General features: G+C 43.2%; 1 pseudogene; it reads left to right on the top strand.

Annotated features, from left to right (window-relative positions):
* Window positions 1-2,907: 2,907 nt before the first annotated feature.
* LOC123021863 lies at window positions 2,908-14,953 on the top strand (annotated as a pseudogene).
* Window positions 14,954-21,121: the final 6,168 nt, after the last annotated feature.

Raw genomic sequence — 21,121 nt, 5'->3', positions numbered from 1 at the left:
CAATACACCTGAAAGCCAGTGTGGCGTAGTGGTTAAGAGCATGGGACAGGGACTCAGACGACCTGGGTTCTAGTCCCCGCTCAGCCATGGAACCAACTGGGTGACTTTGGGCCAGTCACAGACTCTCAGCCCAACCTACCTCACAGGGATGTTGTTGTGGGGATAAGATGCAGGGGGAGAATGATGTAAGCTGCCTTGAGCCCTTTGTAGGAAAAAGGCAGGATATAAATCCAAAATAAAAAAAAAAAAATGGGTGGGCTTCTGTGGCATTGCAGAGCCATTGTTTTCCAGGCAGGGCATGTCTGTTCTCAGATCATTCCCAACACACCTGGAAGCCACTTTCACATCTGCCCCGCTACCTTTTCAACGTTTCAAAAGCGGAGTTGGCTAATGCTTGCTGCCCCTGCCCATTGTACTTCTGGCAGATGGTGGTGTGGTCCATGCTGAAATAGCTCCTACACTGTAAAAGCCATGGGAGAAGGTGGACTTCCAAGAACTGACTCCTTTGCTGGGGAGTCTTGAAACTGAGTCAGTTCTGACAGATGGATCAAGAAAGCCAGGACAGGAAGTTTTTGATGTTGGGATTTATATCTTTGTGGATCTCTCTCAACTGTATTGTGAAAACAGTTTTAAGTGGATGTGCTGAGTGAGGCAGCGGGACATATGAGACTTTAATATGTAAAACACACTAAAGCTAGGAAAGGGAGAAGAAGTTGCCAAAATTAAATTTACAGGATAATAAACACTTGGACAGATGAAAACGTGAAGGAAATGGTATGTTGTCCTAAGAGAGCCTATGTATTCATGCTGCCAGTGGCTTTCAGAAAAAGTGAAAAGCACTTTAGCAAAGGAAAAGCAGATGTTCAATAAAATATTACTCATTTTCTTTTATATCCACAAAGAGGAAATACAGAACAAACTTGTATTAAAAGGAACAAGATTTATGGAAGGAACTATCTAGACTTTTAAGGCAGGAGGTCCTTATCCAACAAAATTAACCTGCACTATTATTGTCTATGAAACAGTATAATTGCAATTGGGATTTGATATAATACCGCTTGTTGCCAGTCTAAGAATTTTTTGTTTTAAACTTGCAGAATAGGCTTAGAAATAGCAACAAAAAATAAGTGTAATTAAGTTCCTTGGGGCCTGTTCCCAGGAAACAGCATATGGGATTGTTGTTTACACAACTTACCTAGGAGTAAGTCCCATTTACTCAGTGGGACTTACTTCTTAGTAGACATAGAATTAATTGAACTTCCTAGAATGGTAGTGTTGGAAGTGGCCTATTAGCCATTGGGTCCTACCCACTGCTCAGTGCAAAACTCCAGGTTAGAGCAATCCTGACAGATGGCTGTCTAGCTTGTCTCTTGAATGCCTCTAGTTTGGGACAACCTATGACCACCTAATCGATTTGCCTAGATAATTGGTTCCATTGCCATACTGCTCTAACTGTCAGGCAATTTTTCCTGATGTCCAGCAGGATGGCTTCCTGTAACTTGAGCCTATCATTCTGTATCCTGCACTCTGGGATGACTGAGGAGAGATCCTGTCCTTCCTCTTTGAGACAGCCTTTCAAGTTACAAGTACTTGAGTATTATCATATTTCTCCTCAGTCTTCGCTTCTGCAAGCTAAACAAACCCAGTTCTTTCAACCTGTTCTCTTAGGGCTTTGTCCCCAGATCATCTTTGTTGCCCTTCTCTGACATTTTCCCAGTCTGCATCTTTCTTGAAGTGTGGTGCCCAGAATTGGACATAGTACATCAGATGGTGCCTAACTAATTCCAAATAGAGGGGAAACAGTACCCTATCTGATTTGGAAGTTATACTTCTATTAATTCAGCCCAATATAGTATTTCTCATTTTTTTCAGTCACATCACATTGTTGGCTTATGTTCAACTTGTGATCCACAATAATTCCAAAATCCTTATGGCTTGTGGTGTTGTTGAAACAAGTTTCTCTCATCTTGTGATGGCACATTTGGTTCCCTCTTCCTAGGTGCAGAACCTGGCATTTCTCCCTATTGAATTGCATTCTGTGGCTTTCAGCCCAGTACCTCAACCTATCAAGCTCATCTTGAAAACTTCCAGGGTAGTAGCTTTCCCACCCAATTTTGTGTCATCTGCAAATATGATAACCGTTCTCTGCACTTCCTCACCTAAGCCATTAAGAAAACCGAAGTGCACTGGGCCCAGGTCTGAGTTCTGCAATAACCCACTCGCTCCCTCTTTCCAATCTGAGAAGGTGCCATTGAGAAGCACTCTCTGTGTTCAGTTCTGTAATCAATTATGGATCCTCCTGTTCCATCTAGCCCATTCGCAGCTAGTTTGCTGATTAGACTGTCACGGGGCACCATCTATTAAGCTCACCCATTAAAACTGCATGATGCTCACCATTTTGGGTAGTATCCAAGTGTGCCCCAGCAGGAGCACTAATGATGTGCTAGTATTTCAACAGTTGTGAAATATAGCTACAGCTTGATAGGATAATGGGAAAGAAGTGTCCATTTGTCAGTAAGATCCAGCATCTCTGAGTTTTGGTGGCCCTCTTTCCTCCATTACTTAGCAAGTGCTAGTTGCATTGAGAATCTGTTGATTTATGCTAGCACCATGTACTAGCACTAGGATACAGTTGGAGATTATCTTTTGCTTAAATGGAAGCTCCAGTAAGTTTTCAAAAAACTATCTTTCACAGCTGCAAAGATCTAGGTATTGGTTGTAGAAGGCACCTCTTCCATCCACTTTGACTGATCAATTTGAATATTCCTTGACCTAGAATGGAGATAAGCAGCGATGCAATGAAACAGTTTGAGGAGCACATTGCTAACATTATCAAGGCTAACAAGAAGGAATTCTTCAAATATAACAGAAGAAAGAAAGTGGCCAAGGAAGCAGTTGGGGCATTGGATGATAATTAAAGGAGCATTAGGGGAGGACAAGGCAATTGCAGAGAAGCTGAATGGATTCTTTTCATCAGTTTTTGCAGCCGAGGATGAAGAGCAAATATCCATCCCTGAGCTTATGCATTCTGGAAAGGAGTCTGAAGAATTAAGGGAGAAAGTAGTGACAAAAGAGGAATTCTCAGTCTTACTGTTCAGTAAGCATGCACAGGATTTCAGCCTTAATCCTGGAAGAGGACTTCCTGGAAGTCTGTGTAAGTACTGCTGCTAATATCATATGTGGGCCATTTACAAACACATTCAACAGAGAATCGTTTTTCTGCTCTCTGCTATAACCCAGCATTGGTACACTACCCCCTGAAAAGTCTTGTGGAGTAGAAAGTGGGAAAGTATTTCCCACTCCCCCTTTCACCCATAAAGCGGAACATCTGAACAGGAAGAAAGGCCTAGCAAGGTGCATTTCCATTCTCAAGCTACAGCCCATCTGTAAATTTGGGGGTAATTAATGATAGCATTAACATCTGCTTCCCCTATCTACAGTTTACCAAAACATTTCTAGCATCCTCTCTCATCCAATGAGTATAACAATTCTCTTTTCTAGGATCCTGAACATACTGGCTCCTGCTCTTCTCCTTTGTCTCTGGAGTTGCTGACTGGGGTGTGCTGGGAGTTGCAAGCCCAGCTTCTGTGTAAACTTGCTAGGATTGTACCTTAAGTGGGCCCGGTCTAGGGGGCAATTCTGTTGCCCTTTTGACAGATGCTCCTAAGCCCAAACACAGAGGCTGATGAGCATCCAGTGCAGGCATGAGGATCGGTGGCAGCCGATTCACCTGCTGCCACTGTGCCTCCTATTGTGTGCTGCTCGCCCCACATTTTATGTAGAGAAGTATTTTTGGCTCTCTAGGCTTAGGGATGTGAAGGTGACTGGGGTGGCACTACTCCATGGCCCCAGCCACTACCCTGGTTCACTCTTTTTCCTTCTCCAAGGTCCAGTTGTGATCTGGGAGTGGAGAACGGCCTGTGTGATCCCTTCTGCACAGGCTGTGAGGAGGCAGGGCTCAGTTGTCGGAGTCCCATTATGGACTGGGTCAGTTTTAGCACCTTGGTTTTTAACCAGTTTTTAACCTTGGTGACAAAACTCTGGAAAATCCTACTGTTTCCTAGATCATCCTGGGATACCACTGAATTATGCCTTCAGTTGCTGAATTATGCCTTCAGATACATTGGACTAAAATTCCCATCTTCCCTAGTCATGCTGGGAGTTGTAGCCAAATATAGCGAGAGAGCACCAAGCTTGGGAAGGCTAGGTAGGCATCTAATGGCAGAAAGAGATGTTGAAGGAGGCTCTTAGTTGTTATAACCAAGAAATTAGATCCAGGCCTTGAGTAGAACTGCATCTGGAAGTATGAAGCATCTGAAGAAAGGAAAGGCAGTGATGAAAGACACTGAAAAAAATCTTGGAAATATAAACTCAGGATCTATGAACAATAAGAACGTTCATCTTTTGTGCAAAGGAAAGATCCATCTAGCAACCCTTGAGAATCAGCAATGATTTTCAAAAGTATATCATTTCTTGCTGTGAATTGTGTAGCCTCTTGTTATGACTCTTTAGGGCCCAAGTAGACATTAGACATAAGACCTGTTTGTTGGTTTATTTATTTACTGGATTGCTATGCTGCCCAACAGTATTGCTTTCCCCTCCTTTGGGAAGCTAATAAATCCAAAAAGTGATGCAATCATAAACTGCACAATGTCAATAGAACCACAAAGAGGAAAAAAGAGCAGGGCAGTAAACAGAGAGAGCATGAGAGAGAGGGTAGAATAAAACCTGAGGGATCTGCCACAGTTTAAGAGGCCTGGGAACTTTTAACAAAAGGTTCTGTCACAAAAAAGAGTGAATGGTAGGAAGCTTCCCCGGGGAGGGCATTCTAAAGGTGTGGAGCTGCCATTGAGAAATTCATGTCCCCCATTGCCACCTTCCTCACACCAGAAGGCAGGAGCAATCAGAAGGCCCCCTGAAGATCATCTCGGGACATTCATCGAGAAGAGCATCCTCCTCTTGTTCCTCAGGTCCTGCGCCAGAAGGGGAAGAACTGCAGCTTAGTAGGAGAGCACCAGTTTGCATGCAGAAGGCCTGGGGTTCAGTCCGCAGCAGCTGCAAGTAGGGTGAGCCAAAATAACCCTCTTGACTTCCCAGGAGCCATGTCTGCCCGTCATTGTCAACAACACTGAGTAACAGGAACCCATGGCCTGTGGTCAAAAGAGAAGCCCCAAAGAGTTCAGTTCTAATGAAAAATGTGGCCAATTTGGCCTGGGGCTCAGGGTGCCTGTGCAAATACAGCTCTACTACCAACAGACAAATGGAGGACAAAAGAATTTTGTTCCCTTTCCTTTGAATTCTGAAGTTGATTTAGAGCTCACCTAGCCATAGGATCTAGCTGCACCTGCTGCAGAACACAGGAGCACAGGGCAAAGAAGGCAGGCAGGCAGGCAGGCAGGCAGGCAGGGTTTTCCCTCCCTCCCAGGGCATGCTGGGGATCAAACCTGGCAGCTTAGCCTGCAAACCAAGCACCTGGTCACTGAGCTGCAGCCCCTCCATTCAGTCATGCTCCACAGTTAAGCACAGTGACCAGATCGGTAATGCTCAGCAGATGTGACAAGAATTCCTCTCTTCCTCTACTTTTGTACCTGGGCTTTGAACTGGACCAGCAGCTTGGAGAACTGTTTCAAAAATAGTGAGACCTGGTTTTGTTGGTCTGACCCAGTTGAGAATGGGTATGATGTGGGGCACAGCAACAGCTTGAAGGAAAAGTGTTGACCATCCCTTTCCCATATCCCTCCTGCCTCCTCCTCCTCCTCCTCTATCTCATTAGGACAATGTTCAGTGCATCTGCCATGTTTAGCCTTTAATTTAGCTCTTTGTCTCCTCAAATGCATTAATTACATTTCTGTTAAGTGACAGCCTTACATGTCAAGGCGAGACAGCTGTGACTAGTCTTGTCTTCAGTGGAATCATCTCATTCTTCTAGCTCATTAGTGAGCATCAGAATGCAAAACCAGGATACATCTGGAAAAGACAGCTTTCTCTCTGTTACAGGCAACATCTGCATTAAACCAATGGAAATATAATTGCCTCAACAAAATGTGGACTTCACTTAATGCCAGCATTATTTTAAATGGCAGGAAGGATTCTTGCTAGGTAAGTACTACACTCAGTTTCAGTGTTTGCTATTTAGGTTACTCTAAGGAATGTTTCAAAAAAACAAAACAAAACAACACACAAATGCAATCCTTTTTTTATAACAGTTTGTTTTTTAAAGAACTTTGGCCATTGGTCAGTGTAGAAACATAAAGAAAAGAAATTCTGTTGCAGCTGCACTATATAAAAGTCATTTTGTTGTATAGAAAGCAAACTTTGTCCTAGCAGAAAGTTGAGACACCAATGTCACCCATAACCTGCTCCTGAGGGTTTGGCCTCCCTCTGAAGCAGGATGGATCATAGTATGGAAGGCTGAAGCAGGGGCACAGTCAGTGGAAAGAGAGTGCTTTGCCTTGTGCTGAGTTTTAAGTTTCCCATGGACATCTGAGGCCTTTCATCTGATCTCATGGGCCTTCCTATCTTCTTAGGAGTAAAAGCACTTTCAACCAATTAAATACATCCCTATTCTTCTTCTTCTTCTTCTTCTTCTTCTTCTTCTTCTTCTTCTTCTTATTATTATTATTATTATTATTATTATTATTGTTATTTACTACTGCTATTGCTTTAGGACAATAAAGAGATTAGACAATAATTTCTTTGGTTCACTTTGCTCTCCTTCCATACCTATATTCTAATAAAATTAGGAAAGGTTCTAGAATTAATTCCAGAATTGAAGCTTGTGGAATACTAGTTAAAAAAAAGACAACCACCGAAATGTCAGTGTGCTTTTCTGCATACATGATTGTATTCTTTTCATGCAGTGCTTGATCTATGTGCTTTAACAGATAAAGACTGTCCAGTTGAAAGGTGCTAGATCAACAAAAATTCAGTTCTATAGATTGTCCTTTCAGTTTGAGACTGTGAAGTTTGTAATGGGATTGCGATTTGCTTTATCCTTTGAATTCCTTTACCCTTGAAGTTGGTAAGAAATGACTTTTACCTGCACCTTTCATGGTGCAATTTTAACTATTATATGCTAGGAGTCTCATCCCTCTGCTATTATGAAAAGTTCAGCTTCTAATGTAATGTGCCATTGCTTTGTTTGACTAGGCCATCATTTGAACTTTCCCTGACAAATGAAGGAGTAGTCAGGGAGAAACCGAATGGTTGTTCCTTAATGGCTTGAAACCTTTCTCCTGCCATTTGAATTTGGGCTTGGTGAATACCTCACTGCAGCCCGAACCTGGAGACAGAGACAGTCTCAGGCAAATGAAAGCAATTAGGTGGTCTGAAAGTTGACGTGGATGCAATTGTATGTAATGCATTTGTGTGTGTTTTCCTTGAAAACTTGTGGTACCAAGAAACACAGCTGGTCTTGTGTCAAAGATGGCTGTGCTAGTACAAAAGAATTTACATTAGTTTCAAATAGGATATTGCCCCAGATTTCCAATCCAGGAATATTTTTAATGAAATAATGTTATATTATAGGAACTTCTATACTAAATGACAATAAAAATAAAGATATGCTCTTTTCCACTACATATTATAAAAGTTTGAGTGACATTTCCAGCTTATTTCAAAGACTCATTTAGTTATATATTAATGTATCAGCATATTATTAGCTTTTACTCTATTATCCAGAATTTTGGCTAGGGAAAAGACGCATTCTTCTGTTCAAGCCGACAGCTGCCTGGGCATTGCTCCACATACCACCATGGAGGTGAGGAAGAAGGCTAAAGTCTAGTGGCAGGGCACACCTTTGCAAGAGAAGGTCCCAAGGGCAGTCCCCCCCAGCTCCAGGTAAGGCTAGGAAAGGGCCCAGTTTGGGAAGCCCAGACAGTCTTGGCAGTCGGTGTAGATACTGATCCAAAGAACAAACAGCCTGATTCAAGGCAGCCCCCTCTATTGTTAGGGGAAGAGCAGGACCTTAAGGGCCCCCACAGCAGGCGCTCAGAAGCCTTGGGACTTGGAGGCCTGTGAGCATCCTATGCCAAACACGAGCACAGCAAGTGCCATCACTGCTGCATCTCATGGCAAGCATTTTCTTTGCATGGCCATTTCCAGCCGTCTAGATTTAATGCCAGGAAGGAGGCTGGGCACTGAATCGAACTGGTGCAGAGCTGCACCCACGGCTTCCTCGCCTCCCTGCCCACCCTGACACACCCTCCCTGATTTCTACACCAGCTATGGAGGGTGGTGAGAAAGGGGTTTAGGCTTCGGATCCTGAGCCCTGAGCCTGCATAGCTTTGGCTGAAGAATCGTGTGGCCTCTTTGCAGACAAGTGGCTTTGCAGTCGAATAACTACCCACTGGCTTCTGCGAAGCTCTTTAATGCGGGTGTGCAAGTGAGGGGATCCATGCATGATTCAGGATGTGGTTGAATCAGCAGTTAGCCAGGACTCTTTCTGCAAAAGTCCTAGTGAAAGGGGTGTGTGAGAGGGAGGGAAGGAGAGAGCGAGAGCAGAGTGGGTGGACCTGATTCATGATCACCATTCCTTCTTGGCTGTTGCCTCCCTCTGCTATGCTTCAAAGGAGGCAGGTGGAAGTGCTCTTGTGCACAGAAACATGCTCTCAGGCAATACTAATTACCCTCCTTGGTTTTGAATCAAACATGCCTTGCTGCTGCAGAAACAATGCCACCTTCATTTCGAGCTGTTAAAAATTACTTAGGCGCTGTTAAACAGAGGCAGTAATGATGACTGATGAATTCCCTTCATGGTGAATCAGCTTGCTTTGTTTACCAAGATAAATCCGTATAAACACTAGACACTCTTTAATGAGAAAACAATGGTTCAATTAAGCCACTAAGATCAGTTTTAATGTGCCTCCGTTTCTGGTATCCTGTATGGATGGGAAAAGACACTAATGATAGAAATACATGAGAAGAAATACAAGAGAAATGACAGAGAAGCCCATGAAAGCTGCTTTGCCCCCTTCGGTTGGTTTGTTCTAGACTGAGACTTCTTGGCCTTTCTCTGGTTCTTCCTGCCCATACAGCTCCTTTGGTCTCTGAGACGTTTGTGCCAAGGCCTTCTTAACAGCATTATGGGCCCCGGGCAAAGCAGTTTACTGGGGCCCCTACAACAACTACAACTACTGTTAAGTTTGGAAGTTTTCCAATTTTCCAAGGGTTAACATACACAGATTAGTATGGGGCCCACGGGCAAGTGCCCATCAGGCCCATGCGTTAGGATGGCACTGGTTTGTGCTGATGCTTTGCTTCTGAGCAGCTAGAACGTTCATTAACATTTCATAGCATCACAGAAACTTAGCCAGTTATAAGAAAATGGACTTTGATGCTTAGGCTTCCATAACCTCAGAGCAACGTAGGTCCAAATGACATGCAACTGGACATGTATGTTCCAAATGTTTTTAGCAATGTGAAGAACATTGGCTGGCCAGAAGGTTTGCTAATTATAGGGACCACAGCAGGCATGGAGTGGGAATCCAGCTTTCCTGCCTTGCTATGGAACTGCGGGAAATCCCTTTTGTGAACCTGGGATTTGTAGCAGAGTGATCCTCCATTAGCACCAATAAAGATTTCCCTGTTAAGGAAATACCAAGATTTTTCCAGTGGAGGGGAAGGAAAGGGGAAAAATCACTATCTCCACTTGATAATGATCAGCCCTTCCCCAGCTGATGCTACCTTCATTTGTTTTTTAAAAGTGCATAACTGCAAGAATGCATTTAGCATCGTTTATAGCAGGGGTGGCCAGCCCAGGCCTCGTGTGGCTCTTTGAGATTATGTTGTGGTTTGCGGCATTGGCACCCGCGGGTGCTCACTTGCAGCTCTCAAATATCTGACATTTACTGCATGTGGCTCTTTTGCTGGCTACCCCTTTCTCTTCTGGCCAGCACTGGATGCTTTTTTTTTTTTTTTTTTAAGGAGTGGCACCTTTTGAGTGATCATTCATGGATCACTGCCTTGCTGTGGTGAAAGGGCTTGCATAGTGCAAGGAAGTTATGAGCTATGGCATGCAGAAGATGAAGCTCAACGCGCCTAATGAGAAGGAGGGACTCGTTGGAGAAGACCCTGATGATGGGAACAATTGAACACAAAAGGAGACAGCAAAGGTTGAGGTGGCTGGATGGGGTCACTGGGGTAGCGGGTGTGGGGGTTGGGTGGACTCCGAGGGATGGTGGAGGACAGGAGAGCCTGGAAGGATGTTGTCCATGGGGTTGTGAAGAATTGGACATGACTTTGTGACTAAACAACAACACATTTTGAGGGTTTTGTGTCCCTGCAGTGATGTCTCATCCATTCAAAAACATGCAGCCAACTATTCATGACTATTTAGAGTTCTCCTTATGCTTGATCTTGGCCTGCTTCCTAAAGCAACAACAAAACTAGCATGGAGCTGGAGAACTGGGGATTGCTGGGAGTGTCTAGCAGTTCCTCTCTGCAGCTTCCTTCTGCCTTTATCGCAAACCCAGCTGATTAATAGGAAAGTTGATTAATAGGAAAACTGCTGCTTGGCACCTTCCCATCTGAATGTTCTCTTTATAACCTTGCTCTCTGCAGCCTAAAGGCCGTGCTATCTTGTCCATACCCTTTCAAACTGATATTCCTTTGGGTAACTGAAGAGGACTGTGCCAATACGAAGAAAGCAGCAACAGTGTGCATTCTGTGTGCCCTTAGGTATGATAGGATACTTTTACACTGGTATGCTTTTTACACCTTGCCTGATTCCCACCAGGTCTTGTGGGGAGTGAGCCAACTTACACACACTTAATCAGAAGCGGTGTTGCTGGATGATTTGTATTGCTCCTTCCTTCCTTATTTATTTATTTACATTTTTATATGCCAGCAATTCCACCAGTGGCATCTCTAGGCATTCCTGAGAACTGCAGGCAAGGCTGGTTACTGACTTAGATCAATGAATCTGATGGAAACAGTAAGAAACCTTAGAGCACAATTAAGAGCCCAATCACAGAATAAACATATTGAATAAACACAGAACCCAACGGGCCTGCTTGAATAAAAACTGCTTGCTTGCTGGCAGGCACCAGATCAGCAGTGCCTGCCTGCATTTCTACACATACTTACAAAGGAGGGATTCTAATTGAATTGAATGGGACTTGCTTTTGAGTAGACATGCATAGGCTTGCCTGTCAGAAACCTTATTTAACAAATAATGTCGGAAAGTATGGGATATTTTCTTATACAAAGGAGTGTATGTTAGAATGTTTGGGATATTTTCCCATTTCCTCTCATTTTGATTTAAATTCTTTTGCCACAATGATGCAATGGCTCTGTTTTTTGATCCACCATTAACTTTCAATGATGCATCAAGGAATCCTCAGCATCCCTAAACAATAAATATTCATCACCTGGGAGGGCTATTAACAACTAGCAGCCACTGTCCTCAGAGGTATTGCATTAAAAAAGGACAGAAAAGAATATTTCTCATTCCTGGAAGAAGCATCTTCCCTTTGCTTGTTTTGGCTCCTATGATGCTGTAAAATAAAGACATGCAATCCTTTTTATTGTCAACATTTCTCAGAACCTCAGTGCTGAGAAGGAGAGATACAATGTCAGATATATGGATCACAATATGTTTTCTGACTCATCAGGAATGATCAAGCACTCGTCCTTTCGGCTCTTAAAAAACAGCTTTTCTTCAGATGAGCAAAACATTTTTCCAAAGCAAGACAATTGATGTTGAGGATACATAATATAAACTTAATCAATTATTTCCCACCGCGCACCATCCCTAAATCAGCCTGACACTACTTAGGACTTGCCATTCGGCTGAGAGGCAGAGCAGTGGCCACCCAAACATGCAGCCTCTATGACAACCTCAGAAGGTTTTTCAACTTCACAGCAGTCTTTGCTTTTTCCTATGGCTGCCCAGACAGCATCCAAGCAGCCGTAGGACTGTCTCCTAAGCAACCTTTTTTGTTCTACATTTCTTGGATCATATTTTTAAAAATCACCAGATACTTTTCTTCCAGAAGTGATTTATAATCCTAGATTCTTCCAGGAGATGCTGTCCTAAATCATCCTTCTTGTTTGCTTGTCTATAGGATATGTGTAAATGAAATGATTTACCTTTCTTCTACCTTGGTCCTGAAGACAGGTAGTTCCTAGGACCTCTTAGATGCTTCGGCTCTTTGGTACAAAATATGTACGCAGAACTTTATACCTGAAAATTTTAAAAACCCTTATCAATTCCACACCATGCTAAACCACCTTGCAAATAAGTCACAGTGGGTTGTTCATTTGTTGAACAACACAAGATATATCCAACAGACAATTAGGCTTACGTGGGTTGCTCTCCTCCTCTTCTTTCCCCCTTAGCTGGCTCTGGAATGTCTCACAGTGTCCTTTGGGAAGTAAATGGAGGCAAAATGTACTCCAGTTGAAAGGCTAGGAAATAAATGGAGGGGAATTTGCTAGAATATGTGTTTAACCTTAACATCTGATAGAAAATTATAATTCTGAACACACAACTTCACTTGTAACAGTATCAGTCATAAATAACCTTTCCCATTCTTTGGTCCCCTGATGCTCCTGCCCTCTCTCACCATTTCCTGTGCTGGCTGGGAGTGCTAGGCTTGGCAGCAATGTATGTGGACCCAAGACTGGGACAGGCTCAGCCATAATTGAAAATGCATATCTTTCATCTCTTAGGAAGCACCATAGTCTTCTCCCTCACATCCCTAAGGAAGACACAAAGAGAGCTTCCCCTGAAATACATGCAGCAGCTTCTCCCTCTGTATTTTATCAAGGCTGCAGACGAAGGAGAAGGTGGGCTCACCTCTGGTGCTCCGTTAATGCTTGGGTGAGAGCCATCAAGTCGTCCGAAGGAGCAGCAGCCTGGCAGGGCAGGAGCAAAGAAGGCGATCCTCGCCACTCTGTCCTCCTCTGCGGTGCTCTCCTCATGAGACAGGCTCCGTGTGCATCCGGCTGCATGTGCTGTTCTTTTCAGCAGCAGAGATGTGGCTGAAGAAACCTGCTTAGTACCAGCTGGATCAAGAGGCATGTTTCTGACAACAATTAAGATGATGGCTTAAGCGGGGAAACAGAAGAAAAACGAGTTCAGTGAAGCCGAGTACATGAAGTTTACATTGGCCATAGTTGGTGATGTATCTTGCAGCTGATGTGGGACAGTTTCCTATGTTCACAAAAATGCATTTGGCTCTTAATTCTGCCAATGCACATGCAGTAAAGCCTCCGTGTAAACACGTTATTGTAACTTCTTCCCCTCCCCCACGCACATACTGACTGCGATAAACCAGACGTTTACTGCTGCAGTCTCAAGCCAAGTGGCTGACTTGAAATGTCTGCATGTAAGATATTAATCAAGTGTGGTCTTGGACAGCAGTGGACACATTGCAAAATGCTCCCTGAAAATTGTCTTAGGCATACTCAAGAACAAAATCCAACAAACGCTGGAAGAATGTTCGCCTTTGTGTCTTGCATCCAAACACTTGCGTCTTACCAGAATTTCTTGGGAGATATAGTAAGTGTAGCACCCAAGAGGATGCTCAGTGAGACAGTTACACCCACTAGTGACACATCTACACCTGTGGTTAGCTCGGCTATGTAAACATGTGTGCTTCTCTAAATCTGCTCCTACAGCAACACTAACTTCTCACTGAGAATCCCAAATGCAGCCATTTTTCTGTGGCTGCCCATTCAGTCTGATGCTGCACGTGAATGTTCACGTTGAGTGATACGCTGCCTGGGATATTTTGCTTAGGCAGAAAGCCCCTGGCAGATCCCGTCCTCCTCTAAATTCCCTTTGCTCTTCTCTCCAATGATCCAGGAGCGCAGTGGGCCAGTGGTTCCCAGCTGGTTCTCCCAGCCAACTCCTTTTGTCTCCCTTTCCTCACAGAGGTGAAGGAGACCAGAGGAGAGAGAGGAGCTGGCGGACAGGAAGCCATCTTATGTTCTACCTTTAACTCAGCCAGCTCAATCTTCTGGGTGGAAAGAAATATTTTCAGGGAAAGATAGTGCTGCCCTGGTCCCAGTCCCCAGTTGAGGTCACTGGAAGTGCCACTTGCATGAAGGAAGGGGTGGTTGGTTCTTTAGGCCTCTTCGTCGGTTAAGGGAACCATTCCCTTTCGGTGACAGAAGTCGCTGTAACAAAATCACAGACTGATCTCCCCCTGCCACTTTACTATGAGGAGGTGGTTGCTGAAGTATATTATGGGCTTAAACCTGCTTCCTCCAAGAAACAAAGGACCTGCCTAGAAGTGGCAAGGCCCAGTTCAAAGCTGGCTGGAGCTTGAGGAGCATTTGCAAAGGAAAAGCATGGGGCTATTTTTACAGGGACTGCTGTCCATGCAGAGTGGTGTTCCACCCTTTCAAGGGGAAGGTTGTTGCTGGAAGAAGTGGCAAGTTTGGGAATTGGCTATTCCAGAGGCTATTCCAGAAGGAATCCCTCAAGGATCTGGAAGTTCTACCATAGCTGTTGAGAGCTTATGAAACGAGCACAATGTGAGGTTAGGCAGAGCAAGCAAGGCAGGTGTGTTGCGGTAATCCTACAGAACATGTTTGAACTCTGCAGAAAAGCAGGAGCAAGGAACTTCTTAAAAAATATGCCATTTGAAATTTGAATATTCTTCAAAACCCAATGCACCTGTTGTGGACATTTGGCAGCAAACGACAACAGTCCAATTTGTCCTGATTGGTCCGGGAAAGTTGCTCAAGTTCCTTATGTTAAATGGGCTAGGATTCCTGTGGAAGGTCTCCAACGGTGTGAAGGCCTCAAAGGTTTCATAGTTTGGAGAAACTTTGGGATTGAATATCCTTACAGAGGCTGAAAAACAACCTACTTGATATTTGTGATCTTTGTTTAGCACCTGAAACTTCCTCTACAATGTATCCGGCTGCTATCTTTGCTCCTCCGGGATCTGCCAAAAAGGTGCCAGTTTCAGAATTCAATATGCCAAGCACCCAGCTTTGATTCAGGTTTCATTTCCTGGGTCTCTGTAGCACCATACAGCCTGTAGCACTTGCTCACTATGAAACTGAGATAATCTCATGGACGTTTATCAGAAGCAAAGACAAAAGGTATAATTGGTAATACCGTGTTTCCCCGAAAATAAGCCCTAATCGGAAAATAAGCCCTAGCATGATTTTTCATGATGCTCGTATGATAAGCCCTACCCCACATATAAGCCCCAGTTAAGATCGTCAGCCAGACGTCCGTTGCAGCACAAGACAGACGTATTGAATTATAAAATAATAATGTTAATATATAATTAACTATAAATAAATAATATTATTGACATCAATACTTCAAATAAATGATAATATACATTATAATTAAGTATTTGTAAATACTGAAGCAGACGCCATTGGATGAGAGGTAGATGCCTATGTAAACCGATGAACGCGAGACTTATTGCCAAATGACCAATTGGAGTACAGGCACAATGCACGAGTAGCATCAACACATTGAGCATCGCAACGGATGCACTTAATGCATGGATGCAAAATTCAGGATGGGTGCAAAAAGGAAGAGCTATTTCATGGAGCACAAGAAAGGAATCGTGGAGGACCCTCGGGGCAGGAATCTTATGGCTTTTGCATGAAAAAATAAGACATCACCTGAAAATAAGCCCTACTGCATCTTTTAGAGCAAAAATTAATATAAGACCTGGTCTTATTTTGGGGGAAACATGGTATCTGAAGAGGGCAAAGGCAAGGTGGGATTGGAACTTGGAGAAAGCACCTGGCCTGCAAATGAGCACTGGATTCTGAGGATGACAGAGAACAAAATAAATCAAGATTTTTTTTAATGGATTACAAGAATGAGAAGAGGGAAGTGCTATCATGTGCAGGGACATTTGAAAAGCAGTTACATCTTCATTGTATTAAAAAGTTACATGCAATGGAAGCATAAACACATGGGCCATTCAGTCAAATGTAACAAAAGGAACATTTGTGTGCCTGTGTATGAGACTATATCTTTGGCAAATCTTAAGCATGGACTTCCCATCACAAAATTGTCTTTTCCAAAAACTGCTAACATTCATAAACATTTATGGTCATGTAAGCAAATGGGCAACGGCAGCTTTTAGCATACATGCCTGTTTGTTTCTGCAGGAAATCAATAAAATAAGAGAGGCTTCTCTCCCATGGAGATTTTCTTTGGCCAAAACATGATGCTCTTCAACTGAACCATTTCACACAACCATCAAAGGCAGGGAAATTGAATGCTGAGAAATCATTTGAGAAGGCAATACCTGCGAGGACTGGCCTGGAATGCTTATTTCCAGCACTAACTGCATTTCCTGCATTAACTTTGTAAAACATATTAAAAATGAAAGTTGATTTACAAGCCCAGTGCTGCAGGGTAGAACACCACTTATGAGCACACGTCTTGGTAGTGACATCTGATACTTGCTCAATCCGAGAACCTGTTCCTTCCAAGCCTTTATTCTGGCGTGGTTGGTACCAGCTCTTGCCAAAGAGGAGTTCAGATTCTAAGCAATGTTCCTCATGTAAAATACCTGAAGTAAACATTCACCAAATCAAATATAAGCATGGGAAATATACCAAAGCTTACAAATGCCACATATGCTTCCAAGTGCAGTTGCAAACATGAACAGAGTGCAGAGGTCTAATGTAGCCCCAGAAAAGCATGATTCAATCGTTTTCCACCACGAAGGAAGTTCGACTCCTGCCTTTTCCCATTTCTTTTAAAGACCTGTTACAAACCATCCACCCCACAATTCGCCCCAATTTTCCTGGGCATGCAGGGGGCACACTTGTTTACAGGTTTAGGTGCAGGTGCTTAGGCTGATGCTTCCATCTGGAAGGATGAGAACAGGAGCTCAGGGTTTCCTTCCTTCCGTGCCCTCCCTCAAATATCCCTTCTGCTACTTCAAGAGAACTCCCTGGCCACTAGCGCTCTCCTCTCAGCAGCTGCCACCCCCAGTAAACTTGGCTGGTTCCTTTTAGCAGGGAAGATAGAAATGTAGGTCTAAGTCACGTCAGGATCAGAAGTGGGAGCTCCCGGGGACCTCAGGAACTGCGTGAGGACTCTACCTTGTGGCACAGTCCCTGAAACAACTGATCAGGAATGCTGATTGTTTTAAAAGACTGTGCATAGGAACATCTGCTGCCGTGCTTGCACACACTTGGACCTGGGCCCTCGCCTTAGGTAACTTCCACAACATCTGCTCTAATATACACATGAATATGAAAGCGCACCAGGTCAGGATTCCAAGTTGGCACATTTAATGAAAACATAGTTTCCATGAGAAACAAAAGATATGAAACAATGTGGCACAATCTAGGCCAAAAGATCAGATAAACAATCATACACTTTTGTTGAATAATTACAGACATACACCCACTTTCATAATGGAACAGGATATCAAATATTAATGGCATGGAAGGGCTGGCATGCTTGTATAAACCATTTTAAATTTGATACACCCTTTTCTTATTTAGCCGCCTAGTGCATGTGCCAGTCGAAATTTCAGGCAATTTTGAATAATTCAGATTGGACTCATTTTAGGCCCAGTCTTTAGGGGGACTTGCCTTGCTTTGTGAATTTACCCTTGTTTGAAGAAAGATCAACTCATCTGGGTTGGTTCTCCTAGATCTCTTAGCAGCTTTCAGTCCCAGTTGCATGGTGACCTGCTGAAAAGGTTATCTAAACAGAGAAATAGAGGCACAGTTTTACAGTGCTTCTGTTCCTACTTGGATGGCCAGTTCCTGAATATGCAGTCTGGAAGCAGTGCCGAATTGAGCAGTGAGGCTGCTTACTGGGACTGGCTGTTTGTGACTCCGGTGCAGCATCAGCTGTACTGGTTGCCATTCAGTTCCTGGACGTGATTCCATTTAGTTAGTGCTAAATGGCTGAAGGCAAGTCTGCCTGCAGAAGCATCCCCTCCCAGATGTCCCTGACCAAGGGCCATTGCTCACTAAACTACACTGGGTGACTAACATGGAAACAGCTTTCTCTACAGTGGCCCCTGTCTGTGGATGCCCTTCAGAAGGTATCTGCTTAGCACCTTCACTGTGTAGGTTTGCATACCCGGTGAATACTGTCCTCTTCCAATAGGCATTTAATTTTTAATCTGGTGCCCAACTGGCTTTTTTACCTTTTTATATTTTCACTATGTATGGGCAAGAAAGCTGGACATTGAAGAAAGCTAGCAGGAAGAAAGCAGATGTGTTCAAAACATGGTATTGGAGAAGAGCTTTGCAAATACCCAGGGCCAACAGAAAGATGACCAAATGGGTCCTGGACTACACAAGACAGAGCTTGTTCTGGAAACGCAAAAGGGTAAAGTTGAGATTCTCATACTTCAGGCACAACATGAGCAGGGAAGAGTCTCTGGAGAAGACAGGCTAGTGAAAGTTGGACATGATGGTGAAGAGAAAGGTCAACTATGAGATGATTGACTCCATATAGGAAGCTCCAGTCTTGAGTTTACAAGAGCTGAGCAGGGCTATGAAGTGCATTCTGAAGGGCATTCATTCATAGGGTTGCCCTAAGTTGGAGACAACTTGATGGCACATCACAGCAACAAAAACTATTGTTATTTTTTGTTGTTGTGTTTTTGAGTTACTGCAAACTGCTCCAGAGGTACCTCCTAGTTGGAAGAAATATGAGTAAAATAATTTTCAGCCAGAGCTTGCCTTGATCCATACCAAGGTAAAACAACTGGCTTTAGGTAGTACTGGATTTGAAAAATTGGTGCCTAAAAGTTGCAGCTAGTTGGCTCAAGCAGGTGGCTGGTGTAGTGATATTATTTTATTTCAGGCTGTAAAATGTCTTGGACTAAATATTCATTGGATATCAAAAGTCTTCCTGACTTTAAGGATCTGACTTAAATTTAAGTCTAAAGTTTAGTCCATTCCCCACAAAGGGGGAAGGAGAAAGAGAGAAATGCTGTCTGCAGTTTGGTCTAACAAAATGGCTCATTCTCTTTGTGCTTCCTTGGTGGAAGGCTGGGCCCTTCCAAGGACAGAGCTGAAATGAAGAATAAAAAATCATACCAGAGCTGTATTAACTAATAGTTTCCCCTTCACTTTGTGAATATGATTAAAATTATTTGTCTTCTTCCTGTTTTTCGTTGGTTCATCTCCTAGACAGCCCTGGCAAATTATTCCTGTATGCTGGTGCATTCTTTGATTGAGTTCAGTTTTGCTGCCTTGCATATCCTTTCAACCCAGTCTGAGTTGTCATCTTTATCTCATATCTTTATCTCTATCCCTCTCCTCCTTCTCCTCTCCTCCCCATATATATTAATCTCTTTGGTTTATAGGGGAAGTTTTCATCCTTTAGTAGCAACAAAGGAACTGGCTTGCTCAGGCTTCTTTTTAATCTCAGCAGACAATGAGAGATGATTTCAAAAGAAAGAATGTGCTAAGCATTTTGTGAATACAGAGCTGATGGCTCGCTCCTGCCAAATATGCTTTTGCATTAAAAAGCAATGAACAGTGTCTCTTTCTATGCACTTACACAGCTGGTACTGTATTTGGCACAAGACCACTAAATATACAGTGCTATAAAATTAGGTGGAATGACGGCATGCCTTCACATCAGGGTGGTATCCAGAGTCAGACCATGGGAGAGCTGCAAACTCATGGATATTCTCTGTCATCCGCCCCACTCCACCCTACCCCATGCTCTGCCTTCATTTGAACCTAAGTCTCTAGCTCTTCAGCCTGTGGTGCAGTGGCATCAAAATCTAGTAGCTGTTGTGATATTCTGCATTCTTTATTTAACAGATCTGTACACCACTTACCATATATCTTTTAAACTCTTCTGTGATGCAGTACAGAGCTGGGGCAGAGCAAAGTGAATTCTTTCTGATCTTGTCCACATGTAGGGCGTTTTTGGGTTTGTGGACAAACTCTGTGAGGACATCACAGTCACTTAGATCAAGAGCCAAGAAGCAAGGAGAAGGTCTCAGTGGGTTGACTGGTTTTCGAAATCCATTCCTATGTTTTCCTTTGAAGCAAAACTTCCCCATTACAGCTCACGTTGAAAACAGAATACAATCCTATGTGACACATCACACATCAGGAAAATCCACAATTCAAAGCTAAAATATTAGAGCAGCAGCAGTTAAAAACTATGCTAAGCATCAGGCAGACTAATTAAAGCAGGTTGATTTTTTTTAAAGGTCTTCAATGCCTATTTACATATTAGATATCAGCTGGTAGGAGAATAAAATCAACAGTATCGAAAACTTTGAGGTTTGGCTACAAAGGTTAAGCGTATTATAAAAAAGTGATTTAAAAATATATTGTTCAATAACTGCAACACTGTCATCATTGCAAGACGATCAGGCACTCATTTTTCCTTTCTTTTTAGAAATAAATGGTTTATGCTTGGGTGTGACTAATACTTAGGAATATTTAACTGTAGAATACAATAGCCATTCAATGACTGTATTCAGACATCATGTCCACAGATGCAAGAACGGGGGAATATGGGCAGTGCGATTCTTCATTTTTTCCAGAGCAGGCAGGGATATCATCTTCCCAATTGCAAAAGGAATTGATAGATTCTCCCTGCTTTGGCAGGTACATGCAGTGATGACAATAGCACTGCCTGACTATACTTTGTGACAGATTAGCAGAGAGGAAGCCGGAAATAAATAAAATGTTTAAGTAGAGGCAGGATGCTTCTTTCCTTATCTCTGATGGGGTTCCCGTACGACTGGGATTCCAGTTCTGAGCAGAATGAATGGCGACACTGTTTTGTGAGATTGTTTACATTTCTAAATCAAAGCTCAATGTTGGCGGGTGATCTTTTGCTAAAACTTTAGAAGCTGAACTTACACGTTCAGAAGGAAGCAATACTGAGTTCTATAGAGGTCATTCTCAGGGAGCTATGGACTGCTACCATACTGTTCATAACGAACAGGGTATTCCTCTATGGACTGTTGCGCTTTGGTGTGTGTGCTAGAATTAGTGCCCGTTCGTGAAATTTACCATGACATCACGACAGCAGTGAGCTTTCCCTCCCCCGGACGCATCCTCCTCTACCAGCGCAGCCATAAGGAGGAGACAAAAAGATTTGACTTCCAATGTAGATCAATTTTGACAATAAAACCCACATTAAAACAACAGTCAAGATATTCTAGATATTAAAACACTA

Source organism: Varanus komodoensis, unplaced genomic scaffold (genome assembly GCF_004798865.1).
Source record: "Varanus komodoensis strain SLA01 unplaced genomic scaffold, ASM479886v1 scaffold18_1, whole genome shotgun sequence".
NCBI classification, from domain to species: Eukaryota; Metazoa; Chordata; class Lepidosauria; order Squamata; family Varanidae; genus Varanus; species Varanus komodoensis.
Note: the sequence above shows the minus strand (reverse complement) of the source record. Positions and strands in the feature narration are given on the sequence as shown.